General features: G+C 42.9%; 1 long non-coding RNA gene across 1 annotated transcript in view; it reads left to right on the top strand.

Moving 5' to 3' along the window:
- Window positions 1-3,163: 3,163 nt before the first annotated feature.
- The window catches only part of LOC128880358 (uncharacterized), a 108,592-nt gene continuing 88,057 nt past the window's right edge, over window positions 3,164-23,698 (top strand). Inside the window, exon 1 of the long non-coding RNA XR_008457804.1 lies at window positions 3,164-4,465. This is a non-coding gene — a long non-coding RNA (uncharacterized LOC128880358). The remainder of the gene's footprint in view (window positions 4,466-23,698) is intronic.

Consider the following 23,698-nt stretch of genomic DNA (forward strand, 5'->3'; position numbering starts at 1 on the left):
AGGAGAAACCCCATGAAATAGTAAATTCTTCTTTTTTACTACAACTATGATTATGAGTTATGCTCGGAGGTATTCATTTACCAGCTATCTAGTTACTCATGTTGGATTCGATGTTATTACTCATTTTACTGTTGATTCAATTTCAAAATCGATCGATATCGTTAGTCTAAACATTAGAATGGATACGTTTAGCGGATGGAGTGATATTGACTTTGGAAAATTATTTTACGAAACTCCAACGTTAAGAAAATTGCAAAATTAACGAATTTGTATCGCGAATAAAAAGCAATGTTCGCTGAAAAATACTTGATTTCAGTGGTACGAACTTAGAAAGCAACAAGTGACCTAAAATGTGTGGAAATAAAAACTGGAACGGGTGATCGAGAGTTTTACACGGTTTATTCGGCATCGTTCGGAAAGAGATATCTGGGGTTAGAGGTAAAAGGGGTGAGACTCGACACGGTCGAGGGTGGCGCAGATAGATGCGCAGATAGATAAATGCTTAGAAGTCACGCTGCCTTTAGTTCTGACGTCATCGACTACTACAAAGAAAATGAGCCATCCGTGATGCATATCTTCGGGAACGAAACGAGGGGATCGAGGCATTCATCAAAACTGAAAGCGCAAACATCGAACTCGTAACGGTGTTGCGCTAAGGGGTGTTCTTATTCGACGGTTCAACAAAATTGATATCGTTTTCGAATTGGTTTCGTTTCGATATTTTCTTAAGGCTTAATAATTTGAAAATGTATTCCGAAGTATCGTATTCAAGTTCAAGGAAATTTGTAATAACGACTACAAATACGACTACTTTAGAAAATAATGACAGTTTACATTTATAAATATGGACGTTAATATCCGAATATCTACGTTGGGGAAAAAAGCAGTGACAATTTCTTTAGAAGTTTGCACGTGTCATCTTTAAATTTTCAATTCCATCAATTTTATATTTGATAGAAATTGATATCGATCAATAAGCACCATACGTTTAATAAGAAAAATCCACGTTAGAAAACAAGTATAGCAGTTTAAAAGTAAGTATTATACTTGTATTGTTATACACATTAGAAATATGCGCATATGAAAAGAACGCATTCTGCGTCCACTTGCTAATGAGAATACCTCCCCAAGATAAATATTTGTTCGCATCTTTCTAAAAGTAACCTGAAACGAATATTCCCACGGTGTATAGATCAGCCAATGTGTCGAAATGAAAATCACGGTAACGCTTACAAAGAGCAAATGGTCTTTGATTCAACCCATCTCTACGTTAGTTCCAATATCAGCCGTCTAAGCAAGAGTTCGCCACTGTCCAGCAACCCTTTCACTACCACAAACAGCTTTCAACCCCTTAGCACACGCGGACACGAGCCCGCAGACGTGGGAGGGGAGTGATTTTTCTTTGAAACACCAACACAGCCACGGCTGCGTCTCACCACCACGGAGACGGACTCGTTGCGAACGTGCATCGGTGGGGTTGCTCGTATCCTCGTTTTCCGCACCGAAAGGGGTAGCTACCCTCTCTTTTTGCTGGAATCGCGCATGACCGAGATCACTTGCGCTCTTTCTCGCGCTGCTCTCATTGAAACATCAAATGAACCACTCTTTCCAAGAAACACGAAACTACTAGATCATTACTGTCCGTGTTGTTCGGCAAAATTCGGCGAAATGATAAACGGCGCGCAAGAAAAACCATTTGCACCCTTTATTTGAAAATATATCAAAGTGAACATTTCCTTGATTTAAATTGAAAATAGCATTACGTTCGTAGAAATTATTGTACTATTCTTTTATTTTACATTAGTATAATCATGTCTAATCATGATTTAACATATATCTGATATCACAACGTAACTATGATAAATTCCTCCTATTCTAATGACATATTATTACTTTATGTCACTGTTACTATTTTATATGTAATTAGCCTATTGTAATAATATATTAAAAATATAATTTTTATATTATTACAATGTAATCGCAATTTATCAATTTTAGTGATTAAACTAATTGTATCGAATTATATTATTGATCAAGGCAATAAGATCAATAAATAAATCAGAATACCAAGACATTCATCGTCATCTATTGTGCTCGTCTTCGGTGCCCAATCGCCAGGCGACCACAAACAAAAAATGGCCCGTGGATCATTGCGGACGTTCTTACGGTTCATCTTAGCCTTCCTGATTTCCGTTGCATCCGTTGGAAGCTTGCACGCGTCCAGCCCCGCCAATATCAGCGTGTACCATCGCCTCGAAAGCCCCCGTTACACCTCGACGTGTACTCGCACAGACTCACCCACGCACACGACGTCAGCGTGATAAAGTAGAAAAGCTCTCTGTTCTTCTTCGACCGAGCTAGTCGCGTATCGGTCCGTCCCTCTTCATCGTCGTGAAACGTACGAGAGCGCGTGGTCAGCTTGCGAGACGGGTCTCCGTTCTTCCAACGGTGTCTATTCTATCGTCCTCTTCGTCTTCGTCCACACCAGCCGCGCGGCACTCTATCCCTCTTCCACCAATTCCGTCGACGTAGCGACGTCTCCGTCGTCTCACCAGGGGCCAGTCGAGTCCGTCTCGGACGAGTTCGGGGATGTTCGTGACGTTCACCGATCGTCCTCGTCGCGCTTTCGCGGTCCTCGCGGCGCTTCATCTTCCTCTCGCAATTTATCCCCTTCTCCAGACGTAACCTGTTCACCCACCACCGACGATTCCGTCGCAAGCTTTCACGATCGAGATCCTCCTCGTCGCACGAACGACTCCCTCGTTGATATTGTCTTCCTCCGAATTCGTTCAGTGCCGACTGCACGGCGTCGATTGCCCCGTGCATCGAGCTTTCCTTCGAATGATGGGACCATGGATGAGCTTTTTTCGTGCATCTTCTCGAAAACGAATGTTTTTTTTCCCGGTTCCGTCGTGGTTTTATTCGTTGCGGGAGAGAAAATTGGATCGATGATCCTGAGGAGATGGTACAGGGAAAGGTGGTGGTTCAGAAAATTTAACGCTAAATAAATACGGATGGGAAATTAAGAAGAACGATGCTTTCATTGAATCTTTTTGATGAAGGATTCATTGTTTCATTATTTAAAACAATGGAGGAATTATTCATTTATTTAAAATTTAATTTATTTTGATACTAAATCTTATACAAATAACGTATTTTAGTAATTTAAGAATTGTATGTACATATAATGAAGAGTGATTTTTTCTCAGAGGGGCTCACCCACGTCGTTACATTACATTCACTGTCAAATAATTTTCAACAAAACGATCCAGCTACACTGCCCAACAATTTCTTTCAATAAATACATTCTCTCCTAATCAAACAATACCCAACACGACATATCTAAAATTAGTCCTTCCTATTAATTATTGCTTACATATAATTAAAAATACCTCTTTCGAGTCCAGTACACACCACAAACCTTAACAAATCTCCCAAACAAACTCCCAATAAGTTTTTACCTCTCTCCGACCACGTTACACGTCTAAAAAATTCCCACGACAATCCATCACCATATATCAGAACCTCCCAAAAAAACCCAAAATTCATGTTGCACCGGGTTCTCTCCATCCTCAACATCTCAGATCCGGCGGTCATGTCCCCCGTCGTTCGTCTCTTCTTTCTTACGTATCCGTGTCTTCGCCCATAAGTCAGTCTCTGTCGCGCGTCCGGCTCGGGCCTCTCTGTCGCACGACAGGTCGGGTTCAGTTGCACCCGCACGGGTTTCGTGGGTGGTCAGGAGATGCAGGCGGCGAGCTTTCGCGTCCGATCGTCAGAGGAGCCACCGTCCGGGGCAGCGAGCCAAGAGGGGCCACCGGCTTGCCTCCGCTGCTGGTCGGCGCGCGTGTTTCTCTCCCTTCGGCTTACAGCATCCGCCGGAGCTTCTCCTCTCTCCGCCTACGCGGTGCGAGTGTGCCGTGTGCGCCAGTGCGCCCGCAAGCCCGCAAGTTCGCGCTCCGCCACGCAACCCAAGCTCTCTCTACCCGCGCGCTGATCGGCCACGTTCGTCAGCCGGGCCCCATGTAAAAAGGCAACCCGGGGCCGCGCGCGACCCCGTAAGAACGACTGGACGATTTGTTATTTCAATTTCACGACTAATAAGCACGTAAAAAAAAGAAAAGAAAAAAAAATACTGGGTCGGGAACCGGGTGCGAGGGAATAAACGACGAAAAAATTTTTTTCATTTTACATTCTCCGGTTTCTGTTTTCGCACGGAAACGAAAGTTCGCGGACCACGGTGTGACAAAGGACACTCGAACGCGCGCGTCTCGATCAAGAAAAGGTGACAGGAGGAGTGAATTCCACGGAAGCCAGCGCACGTAACCGCGGAGAGCCGGCAGTGACCGTGACGAAGAGGATTTCACGGACCGCCTTTGAGTGTGCCGTTTTTCTTTTTTTTTTTCTGTGAACACCGTTTACACACCGTCCTCGAACACGACTTCTTGGGAACGACGCGATCGCAAAGGTGAGTACCATGTCAACTGACTGGAGTAATTCGCGATCTCGACCTCCACGGGGAGGATCGAGAGACTCGGTGGATCGTCCGAGTCTGGTGCATCCGCGGACGTCGAGTACTGTTTTCGTAGTTCCGAAACTTTTACTTCGTAGTTTGTTGGCTAGCCGGTGGTCTGCAATTTGAACTAACACGTTCGCTGAGGTAAAAGAGAAACGTCTCTTCGTTGTACCCTCTCTGCGTGGACGTCGACATTTTTTTCCGCGACATCTCGAAACTTCCAGAGTCGGAACTAAAAAGTCTTGATATATTTCCTGCAACAGACGTGAAAGTCTAGCAGAAAGTGCAACTGACCAGTCGAACGTGGAAGTCCATTTGAGAGGACTCCGCAGTGAACGTGTTGATGTTTCAAACTTTGGAAATGAGTTTTCTATACCTGTGATTAACAGAATTATGCTAAAAGAGAATCGTCAGAGATTGTATTAAAAGAATTCACAGTGTTTTCGGAAAGTTGCTGGTCGAATAGGAAGTATCAGGTGTGGCTGTCGATTATTTCTCAACTATACTTTTATACGACGTTAAATTCATTCTTCTTGGCACTGGTTTTCTGTTTGACGAGAGATTATGCATTTCGAGGCGAAGCGTGTATTTTTCATTGGCAATTAAGCGATTTACTTTCAGTCCGGCTGGCCCGTCTGTCGACCACGGATACATTCCCCTTGTCGTAGGTGCTTCTCAAGCAAAGGCGCGTCTCTGATTGTGGTGACGTTTACGGTGATACTGTGCAGTGGTGTTGGTGCTAATTGTGGGCTAAACGACACGATTAACTAACCGGGAGCGCGAAACAATGCGTAGACAATTGAAACGACGATAAATCGTATCGCGACTGCCGGGTTACGTTGAAACAGTGCAAGTGACTCTCGTTCCGGGATTTTTTTCGTTCGCGTAAAATAAGTGCAAAGAAACTGCTCGCGATAATTAGCTGCTGATTAAGTGACGATTACACGTTGATTCAGGATTGTTGAATCCGAAGGCAGCCGATTGTGTCGATCAAACGAAAATCAAAGTCACGTGCAACCGTTAATTAATCGTAAATACGGATGTTTTGTTCGTCCATTTGTTAACCGTATCGATCAGGTATCTAACTATCGTGCATCGTTACCGATTTAATCCAGTATAAGAATACGTGGTATGGGTTTTATGGGAAATTGATGAATTCAAGTTCGAGGAGTTTTTATCGATATTGTTTTCTGAAGAAAATAAGATTCAAATTAAATTGCTCGTCTGCAGGCACAGAATATGAAAGAATTTAGATAATAGGTATGGTTTTGTGGAAATTCGCTAAATTCGAGTTAGTGAAGCTTTTATGAATAATTATTTTCAAAGAAAATTAGAGTAATATTAAATTGAACGTCGTTCTGTATAAAAGTAACGGAATTATTTTTGTCGTTTATTTCTATTTTGTAAATGCGCATATAATTATCCGAGGTAACCAATCGTGGAAAAACTTAAGTGATGAGATAAACAATTGGGGAAACGCATATTCGACGATTGAATTTCGAACTTTTCGCGTGAAAGTAGATATCGGAGTGGGATCGCTCAAAGTCCTCTTCCGACGGAAGCCGAGCAGAGCAAAACGTGCTAACCGGATAGATTAAATAACGAACAACATATCGTTCTTATAAACTCGGAAACGTGTAAAGTTTAAAAGCATTTAAACAGAAATTCGTATTAAAAGAAATAAATTAGTGACATCGCTCCTAAATCTCACGACACCAGTGATGGACGAAATTTATATTTTCATAAAAAATCTCGAATAACGAATGAAAAATAAATAATTTTCGATTCTTGATTTCGAATAAATAAATTGAATCATACCTCGGTGTTAAACAAATAATAACTCGGAATGATTATTCGATGGAATAAATGTGTTTTGAATAAATCGTTACAAAAATATTCTATTGTTCGATCATCGATATGTTTTATTGCTCGAATAAAATTCGCGTGCCTATAAAATATAAAACTGTCGCCTTCTAATATTAAAACTAGTCGCGAGTAACAGATATCTGGAGTGATATTTAAACCCCGTATACCGCGATGCAAATTATTAAAATAATTATCCGAGCCAAATAAACCTTTCTAAAAAGTTTTCAAATCACTTCCTGCCCAATCTGACAATTTTTTCGTTGTGCCCGCGGACAAAAAGGTACGACGCACAATTTTCTTCGGCGTAATCACCACGAATTCCATTGAGTACGAAAAATTAGGCACTTCCACGAAACAAAGGCCTCCGATCGTACGGTCGTCCCCGTGGAACTGAGGGTCCGAGAATGAGCATCCAGCTCGGTTCGCGTGCCCGTTGGAACCAGTTTCGACGGTTCCGTCCGAAAGGGTTGGAAAAAGTGCACGGTTAGGCGGTCGAGCAGGAAGGGTTACTGACGGAACGCCGCTCGGAACCGTTTTGTTGTCGAAATACCGCGTGGCAGCCGATCGATGCCCGCGTATAAACAGCTAATAATCAAACGAATCGTGTCATAAACAATTCCGCGGCCAGGGCCGCCGGGAGTGGTGGTAAAAGTATAAATGAGTTTCGATCGGGAGTGGGGTGCACGGTCATGCGTGGGGGATGGTCGGTTCGAAAACCGTTGGGCAAAACCGGACTCGCATAAAAATTTTATTCGAACGTCGCTTCCGTTTAACTGTTTCCATACCTCGGGACCTGTAACCACGCAACCCTAACTTCGCGCGTTTCTCGAATCTCGCCGAGAAACTTTGCCAAGTACAGTGCAAACTTGCTTGGATCTCGAATGCTGTCGATTCACGATTTCTTAGGAATCGCCTGTAGACCTCGCAGTGCAAGAGTAAGCGAAATTTTGGTCGAGTAATTGGTGATTGGTAGACGTACAGGATTCATTTACGACGTTTATTCTGTGGAATAAGTGTATAAAAAGGATTCCCTTCGTTCGATCTGATTGCATTCTCTAATTCAAAGTGCAACTTTTTTTAAATGAAGGATAAATCGGGAGTGATTTATCCAATTTTAATACTACCCCTAAACTTTTGTTTGATATTTCGAATTAATCGATTAATGCATTGGAATCGTGGTTCTAGAATTCTTGATAAGACTTTCGTGTTTCCAATATAACTACCTCTAAATTAATACACTCGCATATTTTCTCTGGATTCCTTTGAGCAATTCAAACTCTCGGTATCCAATATATTTATGGAAATAAGAAAGAGGAATACTTTTATTTGATTACTCTAATCTTTTTTTTAACGAGATTTTTGTCTAGACAAGAATTTTGCCCATCCCTGGCCAAGTGGAACACGCTTGATCACGGCCGTGCTGTTGCCTTTGAAAAACGTGAACGGTACTTTCACGTTGAAAGGACTCATCGGTATTTGTTCTTGTTTCTATTAAATCCTAGCGGCGATTGCACGCGTTGCGAGAAAGAAACGGACGCGCTTTGCTGGGAGAAGTTGGATAGCTTGGTTCATTCATCTTATTTTGCGACGCGATGCGAGTTCGAAAAATGCGATGCGTTCTCTAATGACAGCGTAACGCTGAATCATTTGCTTTCACGGTCTGTCTTGTATACAGCGCCCAATTGCATCTCTTCTTTGGTCCATTGGAAGTGAATGCCGTGTGCATCGAATGCATTTAATCGTTGAAGGTTTACAAAGATTCTGTCACGTTTAGTGAATCTAAGAGCTGTTTGGTCATTTTTATTTTACAAACTATCATTCGACGTTTCACATCGTCGAATTAATAGATTAACACATTGAAGACACGGTTGGGCTTTAAAAATTCTTGAAAAGACTTCTGTATTCCTAATATAAATTCCACTATTAAAATTAATATCTGTGAATAAATTTGAACATCGTTCAATTCGTAAATATATAAATAGCTAATCTTCCTTGAAAAGTAATGTATAATTTAATGAAATGTAATATGGAGTTTCATTTTTATTTACGTCCTTGCAGAGAAAATAATTCCTTCGAGCAACAAATTACCAGCTTTCTATTTACTTCGTTCTGTCACATTTCATTTAGTAAATATCAGTTTAAAATAAATACCGTGTCTGGAAAGTTTCGATGTTTCTGAGATTCAGCACCGAAACGGCTTCGTTCGTATGAATTTCGTAGGGATTGAAAAATGTTAGTCGCGACCACCGTTTCACGTCACGGTAATCTTTTTCATCGTTCCACACTGGACGGCGATACATTCACCGAAACTAAATACTTGCTCCCTCCTCTTGCTCGAAAGACCGGTTTAACACGGTCAAAAAACTATCGTTGCTGCCTCTAAATCCATCGCGCAAGTTTCAATGAATTTCACCCTTGTCCACTACTACTCTACGAAAACCTGAAGTCCCGCTTTTTTTTCTCCATGTCATTCGAAGAACAAGATCCGAAAAATAATAGGATACCAAACTTGTATTGAAATCGTTAACGTTGGTTGCACTCGTGGTAAGATATTTATTGTTTCTGTTTAACATCCCGTGTTTAACATTTTTGATTGGTCATTCAGTGCCACCTTCTACTTATGAATAACGAGTAAAAAAAATGTCAAATGTTGTTCGTGTTGGAAGTACATCTGTCTAAACAAATATTTTCTGACATGTGTCATCCATTATCACGAACAATTCTTAAACAGTGACGAACTGGATACGCGTAGTATTAATCATTCTAAAAGACAAATCATTTCGTGTGAAAAAAAAAGTAACATTAAAGTACATGTCTCAATGAAAACACTAAATACACTAGAATTGTCCAATAACGAACAGAAGATACAAATCGTTCGACAAAGATCCAAATAAAATAATGTTTCACGTTGCACAATAAAAAATTCATCCGCCTTATTTTTCACTCGAACGAATCACTGTACTCTATCTTTATCAGTCGCCTGTTATTCCAATAAGATCTCATCCCGTCGATCTTGGGAGCATCAGAAAAGAAAGAATGCTAAAAAATTGCCAAAGAGGATACCGTAAAACGAAAAAAAAAAAAAAAAGAAAATGTCTTGTCACGAGTAAAACCAACGTTATTAAATCCAGAAGTATCCTCGGAACCCGACGACTCCTGGACCCGGTTAAGTGCCCTCGGGAAGAAACGGGGGAGAAAGTGATCTTGCCGGTCGCGTGACGCCGGCACGACGCTTGAACGGGATGTGTGCGCGTCGAAGATCGATGTGGCTCAAAAAGTCCAAAACAGAAAAAAGGAAACAATACACCGACAACAATATATAGCGACCCTATGAAAAAGCACGAGGTCGTTCCCGTTGTTGTCGTCTCCCGTTGGTGGGAGTCCGGCTGGCCGAGGTGGGAGATATGTGTGTTCCGAGGGTGAACGGTATGATAACGTCGAGGCAGGTCGACACGCGATGTATCGGTCGGCGAAGAGAGGAAAAAAAGGGAGGCGTAGGGGAGGGGGAGGATTGAAGGTTGCCCCCGAAAGAATCGAAAGTCCCGTCGAGTCGGAGCGAGAGAAACCGATGGAGGGAGGAAGAAAGGGGTAGGATAAGGGCGAAGGGGTCGAGGGTGAGTCGCGGTTGCTTGCAAGGGCTAGTACATAGAGAAGAGAGGAAGAAGGAGAAAGAGGCAGAGAGAGAGAGAGAGAGAGAGAGAGAGATCGCGCTAGGAAGAAGGGGCAGCTTTGTATCGAAGAGGGAAGGGGGTAGCGTGAGGTGGGGTGGAAGGAAAAGTCAGTCGGTGGTAGGGGCGCAAGGCGAGGGTGAGTGGGTTAACTGCAAAACCGATCGTCCGTGTTTTTATCTTAAGACGACTCTCTGACTGGAAGCAGCGTAGGAGACGAGAAGAAGGGGTTCCGGTAGGTGGTCTGGAAGGGGTTCTTCTCGACGTCGGAGTCCAAGCTGGAGGGGTAGAAACGATAGCGGCGGCGGTGGCGGTGTCGGCGTCGGCAGCGGGAGCGGCGGCGGCGTGCGTCGCGGGGTATACGGGGTATCTGGTGGTGGCAGCGCTGGACCGGCTGGGGGTGGGTGGGGGTGGCAGTCTCGCTCGTATGGAAGACAGGGTGGGGATAAGACTACCCTCGAAGGCAGGAGTGCGTTTGCGCCGCCACCGTGGAGGTGGCATCGGGTGCTAAGGGTTGCTTATTCGCCCCAGTCCCTGGCGGCGGAGGGGTGGTCTCTCTCTCGCCCGCTTCACGACGGGGGTGGGGAACCCCTCGTCCCCGACTGCAGGGTTAGGGTGGTCTTTAGGTCTGTCAGTAGCAAAGCGGCGGCCTCATCATACGGAGCTGCCGGGCTGACCAGCCAGGCCGAAATCACTTAAGACGCGTACACCTTGTAACATAACCACCGTAGAGGCGCGCGCGCGCGCTCCCGCGTCGCTCGCACCTACACCTGACACGCGTGTACACGTACACGTACACACGTCAGACTCGTAACGTACACATCTCACACTCACACACACATACATACACATACGTATACCCATACCACGCGTACGTGCACACAAGTAAACGCACGCGCGCGACCAATTCTATATATGTACATACGAAACCCCATACACGCACCCGACCCTGTTACTCGCATACGCACAACCGTCCTACCATTCGGGCCAATCTGAATACGGTTGTGCCGACACGCGGACCACTCGGTGATACATGCACGCGCACGCAGCCACCGGTCTTCTTATATTATCGCGCACCGAGGACACGAAGGTGCAAACGTCGTGCGAAGACGCGTGCGTGAAGTTGGTCCACGAGGGCTTCGATAGAGGTGCGTGAACGTGGAGGTGTACTCGCCGCGAAACGTCCTCGCCGGTGGTGCGGCCTCGAGACTGGACGCAGAAAGACGGTGATTCTTGACAGTGCTGGACGCGTGCGATACCAGGGAGGGAGAGAGGGACAAGTTGAATCTGTGTGTCGTCGATATTGACGTTGTTACCATGAAGGAACGCTCGTGGATAATTTAACCAACGTACAATTGGTTTTTTTTTTCGTTTTTCGGTTTTTCTTTTTTGTGTGACATACGACACAAAAATGACCGGACGCTACCGCACAGACCGGGTACAGCGTGCAAGGACATTGTGAGATTGCTGCCGGGGAGAAGGCAGCGGGTCGCTCCGCGTCTTCGTCACGTCGGTCCAGTGCTTCGTCGACCTTCGACCGAGACTGTTGTGTTCCCACGTCCTCTTTCGTGCTACCCCGACTGTTTAGCCACTAACCGATAACTACGTCGTGACTCAGTGTGACACGTGCATATTTCTTTTCTTCCGGATAACTTGGCTGCGTCGAGAACAAGGTAATGCACCGTGACGGTTTGTTGACATGTGCTCTCTCACGCCAATCAGCCGGACTCGCAGTGTCTCTGGTGATATTTCCAAGCAATCTCGGATACGATATTCGATTCAGGGATTTCTGTGCGCATTTGCAAGGGATAACGTTGATCGTCTCGAGTCTGCGATGCAACGTCTTTAGAGACTCGGTGGTACTGGCATCCGCTCATCCTATTTGGAGAACTTCTTTGGGACCGAGGATTCTCTTGTTACCAAATTTTTAAACTCGAAAGAGATTCTTTTATCAGAATCTTCAGTGTTCATCCGCGCCACGAAATTGCTTTATTTTACCGTAATAGAAATTGTGCTACGATCTCGCAGAAGACGACTCGCATATCTTTAAAGTCTCGCATCCAGCAACGAATCGGACTACCAGTATCGCCGAGTCTTCGGAAAAATTTCGTTTGCCGATAAACCATCGGGAAAGGATCGCAATTGCGAGCCGGCGTTCTCAATGGCCGTGGATTGTAATTTTAATGAACCCGCCTTTGGTGCACGAAACCGTTATTCGGGAGTGATTGCGTGCTGTTTTTCGAGCTGAATGAACACACTCGGCCGGTATTTAATAGAGAAAGAAAAAATGCACTCGCTCGTCGAACAAGCGGTGAAAAGAGCAACGGATCGTATTATTCGGCGGTGTTTAATTGAGATTTAATTGATCCCTCCATTATTCATCGCGATTGTCAATGAGCGGTTTATGCGGTGTGTGCAACCAGTGTTTCACTTTCGTTGCCTCTCGCAACCTTATTACGAAATACAGTTTATATTTTCTGCTTTGCGTTTTTATTTATTTCTTTTACATCATTATCCTTTATTTTCCTTGTCACGCGATCGTGCGAGCGCCGCGTTAACGTCGATCGAATCGTTTCTGTACGATTCAACGGGCGAAAGTAATTATTTGTTTGTTTTTCGGATACGTTGAAAATGATTGAAAAGGCCTTGCACGATCGCGGCTTTTCGTATTCTTCGGTTACCGTTGATTCATCGCAATTTGTTTACGCAGCAACTAATTCACAGGACGGGAATTTCAATGGTTAGGCGTGCCGAGCGACAGAAAGCGTTCCACGTACTCGTCATGGTGGAAAAAAAAAGGGAACCCACCGTAACGACGATTAATTAACATGGGGACAATCGCATTGCCGCGACATCGGGAAGAATAGACACGCGTGACGTTCCCGGTAATCATTTTAATCGCATTTCGTCATCCCTCACCCCCTCCGTCGGGAGTGTTCAGTGTCAGTCGCTCTGGGTCTCCGATATGCATCGCGTTTATTGCCACTCGATTTTTGCCCGTCGCCAAGTGCACTCCGAACAACTGGGAACACGTAAAAATTGTTCCGATAGATGACAGGGACGGGAACTATGCGTCTCCGAGTGTATTTTTCAATCGAAGTTCGTGACAATGGACGATTAACCCTCTGACTTGTTCGATTTGAGGGGGTGGTGAAAATACATTGTGCCAAGTCGATCGACGAAATTATACAGGATATTTTTATTTGCGGACACCTCGTAGATTTCTAGATTCAGTTACTCGTCGTTCAATTCGAATTACGACTGTTCCACGAGTGAAATAATAGATTCTTCTGCTGAAAAATTAGAAAGAGACTTCGATTAGAGTTGATATCGACAGCTCATTTTTGGTGTGTTTCGAAGGAATGGAATTAATCTCTTGTCTTTAACTTTTAATAAATAATTAAATAAAATTCATTCGATAAGAGCACTACTTCGTATGATGTAACCAACGAATAACTTCTTTTTTAAAGAATAAAATAATAATAGAGAAAGCTTTGACGCGAGTGAATATCGACAGCTACATTCTGTTACATTTCAGTTGAAAAAGCACGCAAGAAATAAGTTCTTCTCGGAAAAATAAAATACATGTCATAGAGGGTTAACTGATGTAGGGATATTTCGGGTGGCCTCGCATTTTCCGCGAGTCCTCCTTGTTATTTGCGCGATGGTAACTCGCAAGGAGAGGCGGAACACTTGGGGATGCCGCCTTAGTAGTAACAGACACGTCGAGTCAGACGGCTGGGATCTGACAGGTTGAGCTCGCGCGACGCCAGGAACGCGTGGTTGCCTTCCATGCTCGCATAAAGTTTCGTCGAAGAAAATTATATCTATTGTGATCGATAGCCCAGTCACCGTTCGTCGAGTGTCGAAATTACTGGCTTCGATGTTCGCCGCTGTTGGTTTATTCATTGCAAATGAGAGGCACTCGAGTTTCTTCCTCGGCCTTCAATAATTCAGTCCACTGTCTCCGTTTCAGACAACGCGATACGACCGGGAATTTTTTATCTCGTTTCGACGAGTTAACGTTGTCAGTGGTATAGGGATCAACTAGACCTTCTGTCATCTCGATTAACCCCAAGGAAATTTGACCGATGCTCTCGACGCGCTATTTTATCGTTTCTCGGGTCGATGATTCTTCGATGAGAGGTCGCCGCTGTCAGAAATCGGACAGAGTGGATTGAATGTTCTGTTTGAAAATGTTAATTTTAAGGGAAACAGTCTTTCGTCGGTTTAACTAATCGCGAGGAAATTAACGTTGATGTTGCTTGTGTATCAGATATTGTTTAATTTTATTGAAACTGGACCAAGTTAGCGAAACTTTGGTAGAAAATAACCAATTTCAGAGACAGATAATGTAGACTTAAAGACAAGTTTAAAAGTTGAATTTTCATATGAATTAAACCTTTCGTGGCCTTAACTAATCGCAAAGAAGTTATGTTAGACATTGCGCGAAATATTATTTAATTTTATTTCATCTAGGTTAGAGGTTGATAACTATGACGTGCCCATGTTAAAAACCGTTAAAGTCGATTAAGTTTAAAAATCGAAATTTCAACTGAATCAACATACCGTCGCATCAATTAATCGCGAAGGATTTAAATTAGAGATTGCTTGTGGATTAGACATTATTTAATTTTATAAGGCCTGCTCCAAGTTGTAACAGTTTGACAGAAAAATTATAAATGTTAAAAATTCAAAGTCGAAACATTAAATCCGAAAGCTGAAATACGAACAGAATCAACCCTCCGCCAATCAACCCCAAACGAATCAAGTTAGCCGTTTCTAATCCGCAAGAAAACGAATATTAGTACAAATCCAATTTTAATAGTTAAAATCTTCACCCCTCTGTGTGTTACGCTAGGAGAGCGTCGTTTCGACGCGTCTAAGGGCCAGTTCGTTTCGTCGACGAGTGCCGAAGGAAAAAAGGACGCGTTGAAAAAAAAAAAAATGTCGAGCCCTTCTTCGATAATTCTTTGATTCGTAAGGGGCCTTTGACCTATAATCAGCGAACGTGTCGAACAATACGGGGCAGCTGTCACTGTCCCCGTCTCTGTCGCTGCTGTCGGCCGTTATCAACATCTGCCTCGTAAAGCAGAGCGATCCGCGTGTGCTTGTACGTGCACGCGTGCACACACGCACACGCTCGCGCACGAACAACGCCGGGAGCCGGTATAATCTACGACAGCTTCGAATTCAGAGTTTCACGCTTATCGCGAGCACTCCTTCCAATATTTGTTCTCGGCGAAAGGGGGATCGAGTGACTTTTATCAAATGGATGTATTGTCAGCGAGAGAATGGACTACGCTTTCCCACACGGAACAGGCTCCTTAACGTTCGTGATCGTTCGCGGGTTCGTTAACCATAACACCGTGACAGCTCGCAGCTTCGAGGATCGAAGGAACGCGATGGCCTCTGTTCGGTTCAGTAATAAATTCATTCGAATTCTTTCTAACATCACCGTAGGCCTAATACCGTATCTAGTCGTCGAAATTCATGATTATGTTTCTTTTTTTTTTTTTTTGCCATCTTTCATGTTTGGAAACTTAAACTCGCAAATTCTTACATGGCTCGAATTTGGTCGTTGCGTGACTTTTATTTTGGTTTGCGATAGGTATGAACATTCGGAGTGGAATATTCGAATTTAGTTATAAGTTGATAGAACTGAAGAATTATTAGGTATTTCGATATATTATACAACATCTTTTTATACTGGCTCATCGATTCGTTAGATCGTGCGATAGAAGATTAAATGGATTTTTAGTTGCTAATTTTGAAAAGTTCTGACGAGGCAAAGTTACGATTGAAGACTTCGCCGCAAAATCTGATCGTCCCTGTTTTCCCGTTTCCAGAAGATACTCATTAAAAGGCTACTAATTGAAAGTGAAATGACTTCGTTTTTATGTCATGAAAAATTTCCATTTCTGGAGATGACTCATTCCTGCACTCCGGTCTTCAATTCCTGCTGTTCTGGCAAGAAAATGATCAATGCTGTCACGGTGAAAAGCGATTCTTTTCTCTTTTTTAGTAGCGGACTCGTTGCTTTTATTAACGTTTTTGATTTTTCTATTCTGAAAATTTTCTAGGTATTTCCAAATGTGTCAGTCGCAGACGGGAATCTTCTTAAATAAATAATCTCTTGAAGTACGATTTTCGGAAGTATTTTCATTTTTGTAAATAATGCATTCACTCGTTGCTCTTGGAAGATAATTTATTTAATTCATTTACTGTTTTAAATCTCTTCAAACTTGTTTGAAATATAAAAGATAAAATTTATTCGAGCAATCAATTGTATAAATATTGTATGTAACTATAAAATAAATTTAGCCTGAAGGGGTTGATGTTATAATTCTTGCGATACTTCTTTTTTTCAGAAGATTCAATTGCAATTTTCTCGAAATGTAGCGAAATTAGAGATAGAGGTGTCTCGGTTATCGAAAGCTGATAGAAGAAATATTCTTCTCCATGATTTCCAATCTCAAAGTTGACAGTCGAACTCGAGTCCCAGAGGGTTAGGGGTTGAAGCCTATCTTATTTCTCCTCTGTTCTTAATTAATTTTCCTAAAATTAATTTGCGACGGGGATCACGTCGAATCTCCGTTGCACGGAGGTTCGTGGAACTTTTTCCAGCCAGGTATTGCAAGCTTAATCGCAAACGAGTATACGTTGCTTAATGAAATCTCAGAATCTCAGTATTAGGAGTCCCGTGGGACGCGGACGTGTTCCTCAAAGTTCCCGTTCACTTTGCTCGCGGAAACTTGAGACCGCGCGCCTCGGTTATCGGGTTAATTTTCTGGTTTGTTTTGGGAAATGTTAAATGAAAAGTGACTGGCGACGAAACCTTTGTGTCGTATATTGATCGAGAGAAAGCAGACACATTCGAAGATAGACCACAAATTATCACCTTTGTCACTACTCCATATTTTTATAACAATTCGTAATACAACAACGGTTAGTTACTTTTCATTTATTGTTATAATTAACTGAACATAAAATACAGAACCTTCCGTTTCTTGAATATTCCTGTAACAATACAATTTGTAAAAAGTTAAACATTTGTATATTTAGTTACAAGTTGAGTCACGTCGTTTGCCTTAAAGAAACACACGGTATAAAGGAATGTTCGCATAAAAATTGTTCAACTTGACCTACACGATAATCTCGCCTGTCGTTAACGAGGTGAAGATCGAACGATTAGGCGAGCTTCCAAACTCACCTCGTCGCATCTGGGTGCTCCCAAGTTCTCACGATTGCTATTTCTGGTTATGTCTTGGCAAATGTTGGAAACAACGGTCCGTAGGCATTCCCAAATGGCGGCCGTTGTCAGGATTTGCTAAGTTTTGGACTGCCGCCCCGTGACGCATCTTAACGTATCCTCGTCATCGTCTGAGTCGTTGTAAGCGGTATGCGTCGCGAGCCGAAACTTTCGGCGAAAAGCTGTCGAGCCTAATCTCGTGGGACGTAAAGAAGTCGCTAGCTAGGTTGCATACGAATCGGCTGGATTCCAGGAAGGCAGCTTTTGTTTCCAGGAAAATTCGTACTGTCACTTAGGATAGCAATTACGCGAACTGAACGCTTGGAGATGAGATCAGATCATCTTTTGAATCTCGACAAACGTGAACAGAACATTTCTTGATGAAATTCATCCGAAGATTGAAGATTAGATTAATTAAATTAATTTGCCCGCGCTTATTATTTGTTTATTTTTATTTGTTACTTGATCGCGCCAAGAGAATGTGGAGTGTTTAATTTGGTAAGTCTATAACCTCTAGTGAACTTATTTCTTAAAAACATTTTTCATTCATTTTTCAAAACAATTTTCGAACAATCATTGTATTCATTTTCGTCATAATTCTTCCTGTTAATGTAAATACTTAACAAAGTTTCGAAATGCCGAGGTAATACCTTGCGAAGCATTTCATTTAGACAGAGAAAAATGATGATCGGCGTCCCTCTAGCTGCCATTTTGTACGCTTTTAATTTCCATACGTGGAAAGTGGCACTTGAAATATGAGAGTAATATGCATTTTCAAACATATTTGTTATTATTCGATATGATCTATATCTCACATTTCGTGCAAAAATATTCAGAAAAAATGTTCAATTCGGCTTGAAATTCTAGATGGCTATTCGAGGGATTTAGAATATGTTGCTTCGTTGATTCAAGCTTTTTGTAAACGTTTCAGCGTAAAATCGTGCCTTGATTCCTCACTGAAAACCTCTTAATACTAGTTACGATTCTTTATTGTACTATTTTTCAAAACATGACAATGAAATACGTGGCCCCAAAGAAGCGTCGAATAATTTAGGGATTTAACGCCCTGGAAACTCGAAGAGCCATCGATTCTGGGTTAGGTTAGAGGAATTGGAATTCTATGAATGGTACTTGAAAAACAGCCACGTTGAAGAGAATTTGGTTATTTGCGATCCAATCACTCTCGCACCTGCCAAGGAAAATCATGTTAGACGCAATCCCTCTCTTTTAGGACGTACGATCATTGCCAATAACTTCATTTACCGACTACTAGTGAGAAATATCAAATTCCCTTGGAGTATATCAGCAAATTTCTACGCGAAGTGTTTAATAAATGAAGCCAGGTTTGTTAGTAACTGTGGAAGTGTTTATTTTAATCAGTGATGACTAAGGTTAGGTTACGACATAGTCTTCTTCGACGATGAAACATTTGTCCTATCAGTTTATCAGTAGTTTTATTCCTGTTGCAAAATGGTCGTTTGCTTGATTGAAAAAGCTGAGAATATGTGAAGGTAGTAGCACAATAAATTTTTGTGTAATTATACAATGGCTGTAATTGTAATAATTATTACTGTATCGATTGGATATAACTTTTTCTGATAGCGAGATATTTGAATAAATAACGCCAAATAAATGATCGCGTCTCGCACAGCGTAGCCGTGAAAATGAAATCGCGGCAATAAAAGCACGGGAGGGTAAAGGGCAGCTCCCCTTGTTTTTGAAAGATTTGAGGCTACGCGGTAGACTTTTATGACCCTCCGCGAAGGAACCCGCGCGGCTCCTAAGCTCGTTGAAACAAATGTAGCCGAATGCCGGCCTATTTGCATACTCATTGTGCCGTACGAGCTTCACCCCATTGTCGCTGGTTGGCTGGTCGCATGGAGAAACAGGAAACGATGGTGTGAGAGCTCGCAAGCGAGACGAAAATTGGCTGTAAGCGGCATAGATGGGTGTTATTCTCATCTGAATAAAAAAAATTCGAATAACTAACGAAGGATAGACATAATAAAATTGTAAATACGTTAAATGTTCCATGATATCGATTCGCAAAGTGTGAAATTATTCCTCGGAACCTTCAGAACGTTCGAGATAATTTTACTTTTATTATTCAATCTTTGATTCTGCTCCTCGTGAGAATTATTTGAATTTTAAGAATATTAGTGGACTCGTAGAAAATTTAATATAAAATAATTAATACAATGAAAATTTATCTATTAATGATATACGTACGATAAACAAACGATATCGATATTTAAGTGAATAGTTCAGAAAGCAACCCTCTCTTTACGTTTGTCGAAGACCTCCCTAACTCGCGTTACATTGTCCCGCGAATTGAATCGCGAAAAACTGATTGAAATGCGTCGGAATTGATTGAAATTACTGCACGCTGACGCAAATATCCGATTTCGCGTCGAATATCATTCGTAGGGGGGGAGTAGGGGTGATTTCATCGTTTTCACGGTTCGAAAAAGAAAAAACCTGAAGCCATTGAAATTCTTACAATGTTTCCTATTGACGTTACACGATCATTTTTCCAGTTCCGCGGGCTCGATGGGCAGAAAAAAAGTTGAAAAGGTTTTCGATTCAAACGATACCTTTTTCTTTGTTTCCGTATCGCCGGGCGTAAATTCACCGACGAGAAATCGCGGATAATGTTGAAACAATTGCGCGCGAACTGAAAACGTTCGAGGAAATCTCATTCTAACGAGAGTTATTTAGAAAACGTTCGAGGAGGACGCATCAATCGCTTTGGGCGCGTTACGCGGTGAAAATCACCCTTATCAGTCGTTCCTCGATCACGAACATCCGTTCGCGATACGCGACCGAGCGTCGAGCATTCTTCTTTCGATAAAAGTCGTATCCGCTTCGATCGACGAACGTTTGTTATACTATAATACAATTAATTGTTGGGTAATTGAAGGAAATCGATTCTTCGGACGGATTCCGTTAAGCGCAAGCGAAACGCTCGGAGTCGATTACAAAAAAAAAAAAAAAACCCGAAAATTTCCCAAGCGAAAGCTTGTTTCGAATGGCGCACGGAAGACGGAGTAAGTAAATTAGAGTTTTCGATACCAGAAGGGGGGGGGGGGGAGAAGTGGAGGACGGAGGGAGTGGGCGGTTAAAAAAAATTGCTTTATTATCGTGGCCCCGGTTCGATATCTGGCACGCTTCTTCAATTATCTTCTCGCGGGCCGCGAAAAACATCGCTCGGCGGCCGGGTGGCGGTCCGAAAATGGGGAACTCGTTGCAATTAATAATATCGGTAATTGGTGTACTCGTGTCGCGTGCCGGTGAACTTCAAAGGTCATCGGCTGGCAGTCAGTTTAATTAACGCAATCAAATGAAAATATTCATGCGTCCGGGTTGGTGTGCATGCGCGTACGTGCACGCGAGGCCAACGGTCGCGGTCGCGCCACCCGCGAACTCATTATGCAAAAGTTCGTTGCGTCCCCGCGATTTCAATATTCGTTCGATCCCCCTCACCCCCCCCCCACCCATTCCCGCGCCCCCCGCAGCTTCCAGAAAGGCTGGTGCGTTAAATCGCGTGGCATTGACCCAGATCGGGTGCGATTTCGAGTCCGGTTGCGTCGCGACGTCTCGCACAGAGGCCCGAAATTCCGTTTGTTTTGCTGGTAATTAAATTTCAGTTCGAGAGGAGAGACGTTTGGTCCCTCTGGTGAAACGTGAACGATCCAGGGTCGATACTTTGTCGATTTTTGAGAGGGTAGTAACTGATTCTATGTATCTTGACACTTACTGAATCGTAATGTTAGATTTCGATTTAGTGAGACTCCGGAATTCCACTTGTTTTCCTGGATAATTAAATTCGTATTTCAATCGGGGACGTTTCTGGAGGACTGATCTACGTCGTGGCTCCCTCTGGTGGAAGCCGAGCGGTGCAGAGTCGATACTTTCTGGAGATTTCTTCGCTTGTAGGGTTGGAATTTGCGTTAAATGTATCGATTTTTTGAGGAGATGAAACAGTCAATACGACGCCTAATTGCGACGGGAAAATAGAGCATACTCCAATTGAAATCTCGAGCACATGTAAACACAAAACAAAAGAGACTTTTCCATTTGCCTCAGTATTTATAGGGTTAGACTTCGATTCCATAGTGGGGTGCCTCGCGATGGGGTGGCTCGACGATTAGTTAGGGGACAGTTTCTCACACCAAACGATTTAACTGTCAAATCCTTTGTTCCTAACTAGGTTACGCCAACACCTATCCGAAATCCTGTTTATGTTTCGGGCTGCTTTAATTGTAATACGATTACGCGTTGCATCCTCTCGGTCAGTCACGCCGCATTCCCTGGAATTGCTCTCGTTTTCCCCATAATTAAATATGAATTCGCACGGTGGATTTTTCCGCAGCTTTATTCGTTATCGTGGCTCGTTCTGCTGGAATTCGGCTTGAGCATCGATACTTGGTCGATTGTTCGGGATTACTGGCGCGAGAAGTCTTCTTCCGCGACCGCTGAGAACCTGCTTTCGGAAGTTCTCGCGACGTGGAAGCGGTTGCTAGGTTAAGTCACGGATATATTTGGATTTTAAGTACGCGCCTGTAGTCTAGCAAACGTACCTCGATTTCCCTTGCTTTTGTTTCTTCGAGTTATGCGAGCGTTTTAGTGTTTTATTGTATTGCCGCGTGGGTGCGTCCCCGATCGCAAGAAGGACGCCATAGTTCTCCAAGAACCGTGCAATGTTTCCAAGCGAATACCAGTTTATTTCCTGATGGTAGGGAATCCTTTCTGTTTGCTTGAGGAACCAACAATTGCGTACAAATTTTCGCTTGAACAAGCAAGGTTTGCCTGATGTCTCGATATCGAATATAGGTTTGATATGCGTTATTTAATAGCAGCACGAACTTGGAATTACGAATAAGAAATATATGCAATCTAATTATTTCTTTTAATAGTAGAAAAAATTAAATGTTACCAGTTGTTAGATGTGGTTCCTAACAAGAATATTTAATAACCTATTATCGGCATCAATAGATCTTAAATCTTCAACCTGATTTAATTTCAAAGTCCTTGTATCGAGTTTATATTATTATTATTATTATTATTATTATTATTATTATTATTATTATTACAGTAAAACATCTCCCGGTCGCGATTGTGTTAAGTTAAAGCGACTAAAAATTCCTTATAAACGCACATCCAAGTGTCAGTTTGTGCAACGCAAATATAGGGTATACACGATGTAGAGTAGCGTTATCGAAGAGGAAGGATGTCTAAACCAGTTTGATTACGCCGTGACATTGCACCCGTTCCAGGCTACGGGGACGACTTTATCGCGCAAGGAAGCCAGGCAAACCCCCTAATCATGGAAGAATAACATCATTCGCTTAATCAAGTCTCCCGCGGAACCTTCGTAATATAAAACTCTACAATAAAACGGTTTCCCAATCGATTCCAACGTAGCTTCTAAAAGTGGCGTTAAACTAATTTCGAAAGGACCTCTCGTGCTCGTCGTTCAACCATCGGAACAATGCGTCTGGTTCAAACGAAGAGTCGAAACGAAAAGCCGAACCGAAATTACGAATTGAATATTTTTCTTAATATTCCCTACCCTCTGCCCGCGTCCCTCTCCACACCTCCCTCTAAAGAGCCTTTTATGTTTTCCTTTGCTAACGACGCTGCTTGTCACGCATGATTGCGCACGCCGGTCGATTTAACGCACAGATATTAACGTCCCGGAAGTCGAGCAACTTTCTGTCGTTGGCTCACCACCAATTGGTGTCCTTCGTCAGGCCCCTGCAATTGTCTCGAGGATGCGAACGGATTCTCGCACGGTAATTGCGAATCGACGTGTTGCGTTAACGCGTTAGCGTCACGCATCCAACGTTTAATGTCTCGCGTTAAAGCGCGGTCTTCGAAGCGTGGGAACACGTGTTTCCACTGGTGCCGACCTTCGCGTACGACAAAAAAGAAAAAGAACGCGTTAAACACAGCCTCGTGAGCCTGCTTACGTCAAAATCCGCGTTAATAATAATATCACTCTAACTGGACTTGCGCCTCGTCGTGCCACGTTCGATGACGAGCACCGCGGGCGTTCATTGGCTAGGATCGTCATTGATGGATAGTATCATCTCCTATCTATCGATTCGCTGCTGATTGTGTGGAAGTTTAAAGTTGAGAGGATATCGGGAGAGGGGTGTGAATGTCGGTGGGTTTTAAAGAGAAATCTGGAGTTCCCGTTGGGAAATTGCGTGGCTGTCGAAAATCATCTTGGGTTGTTTTAGGTGATTGTCTAGTGTGTCGAATTTAAGAATGATTAAATCTTTGCATTGTGAGTCGTTGTTCTTGTATTTACGAGTTATTCGATGATCAGGAAAATTGTAAACAAAACCTGTTCAGGATCCACCTTCTCAAACCTACCCTAACCGATCCACTCCA

Source organism: Hylaeus volcanicus, chromosome 7, assembly GCF_026283585.1.
Source record: "Hylaeus volcanicus isolate JK05 chromosome 7, UHH_iyHylVolc1.0_haploid, whole genome shotgun sequence".
Classification (NCBI taxonomy): domain Eukaryota; kingdom Metazoa; phylum Arthropoda; class Insecta; order Hymenoptera; family Colletidae; genus Hylaeus; species Hylaeus volcanicus.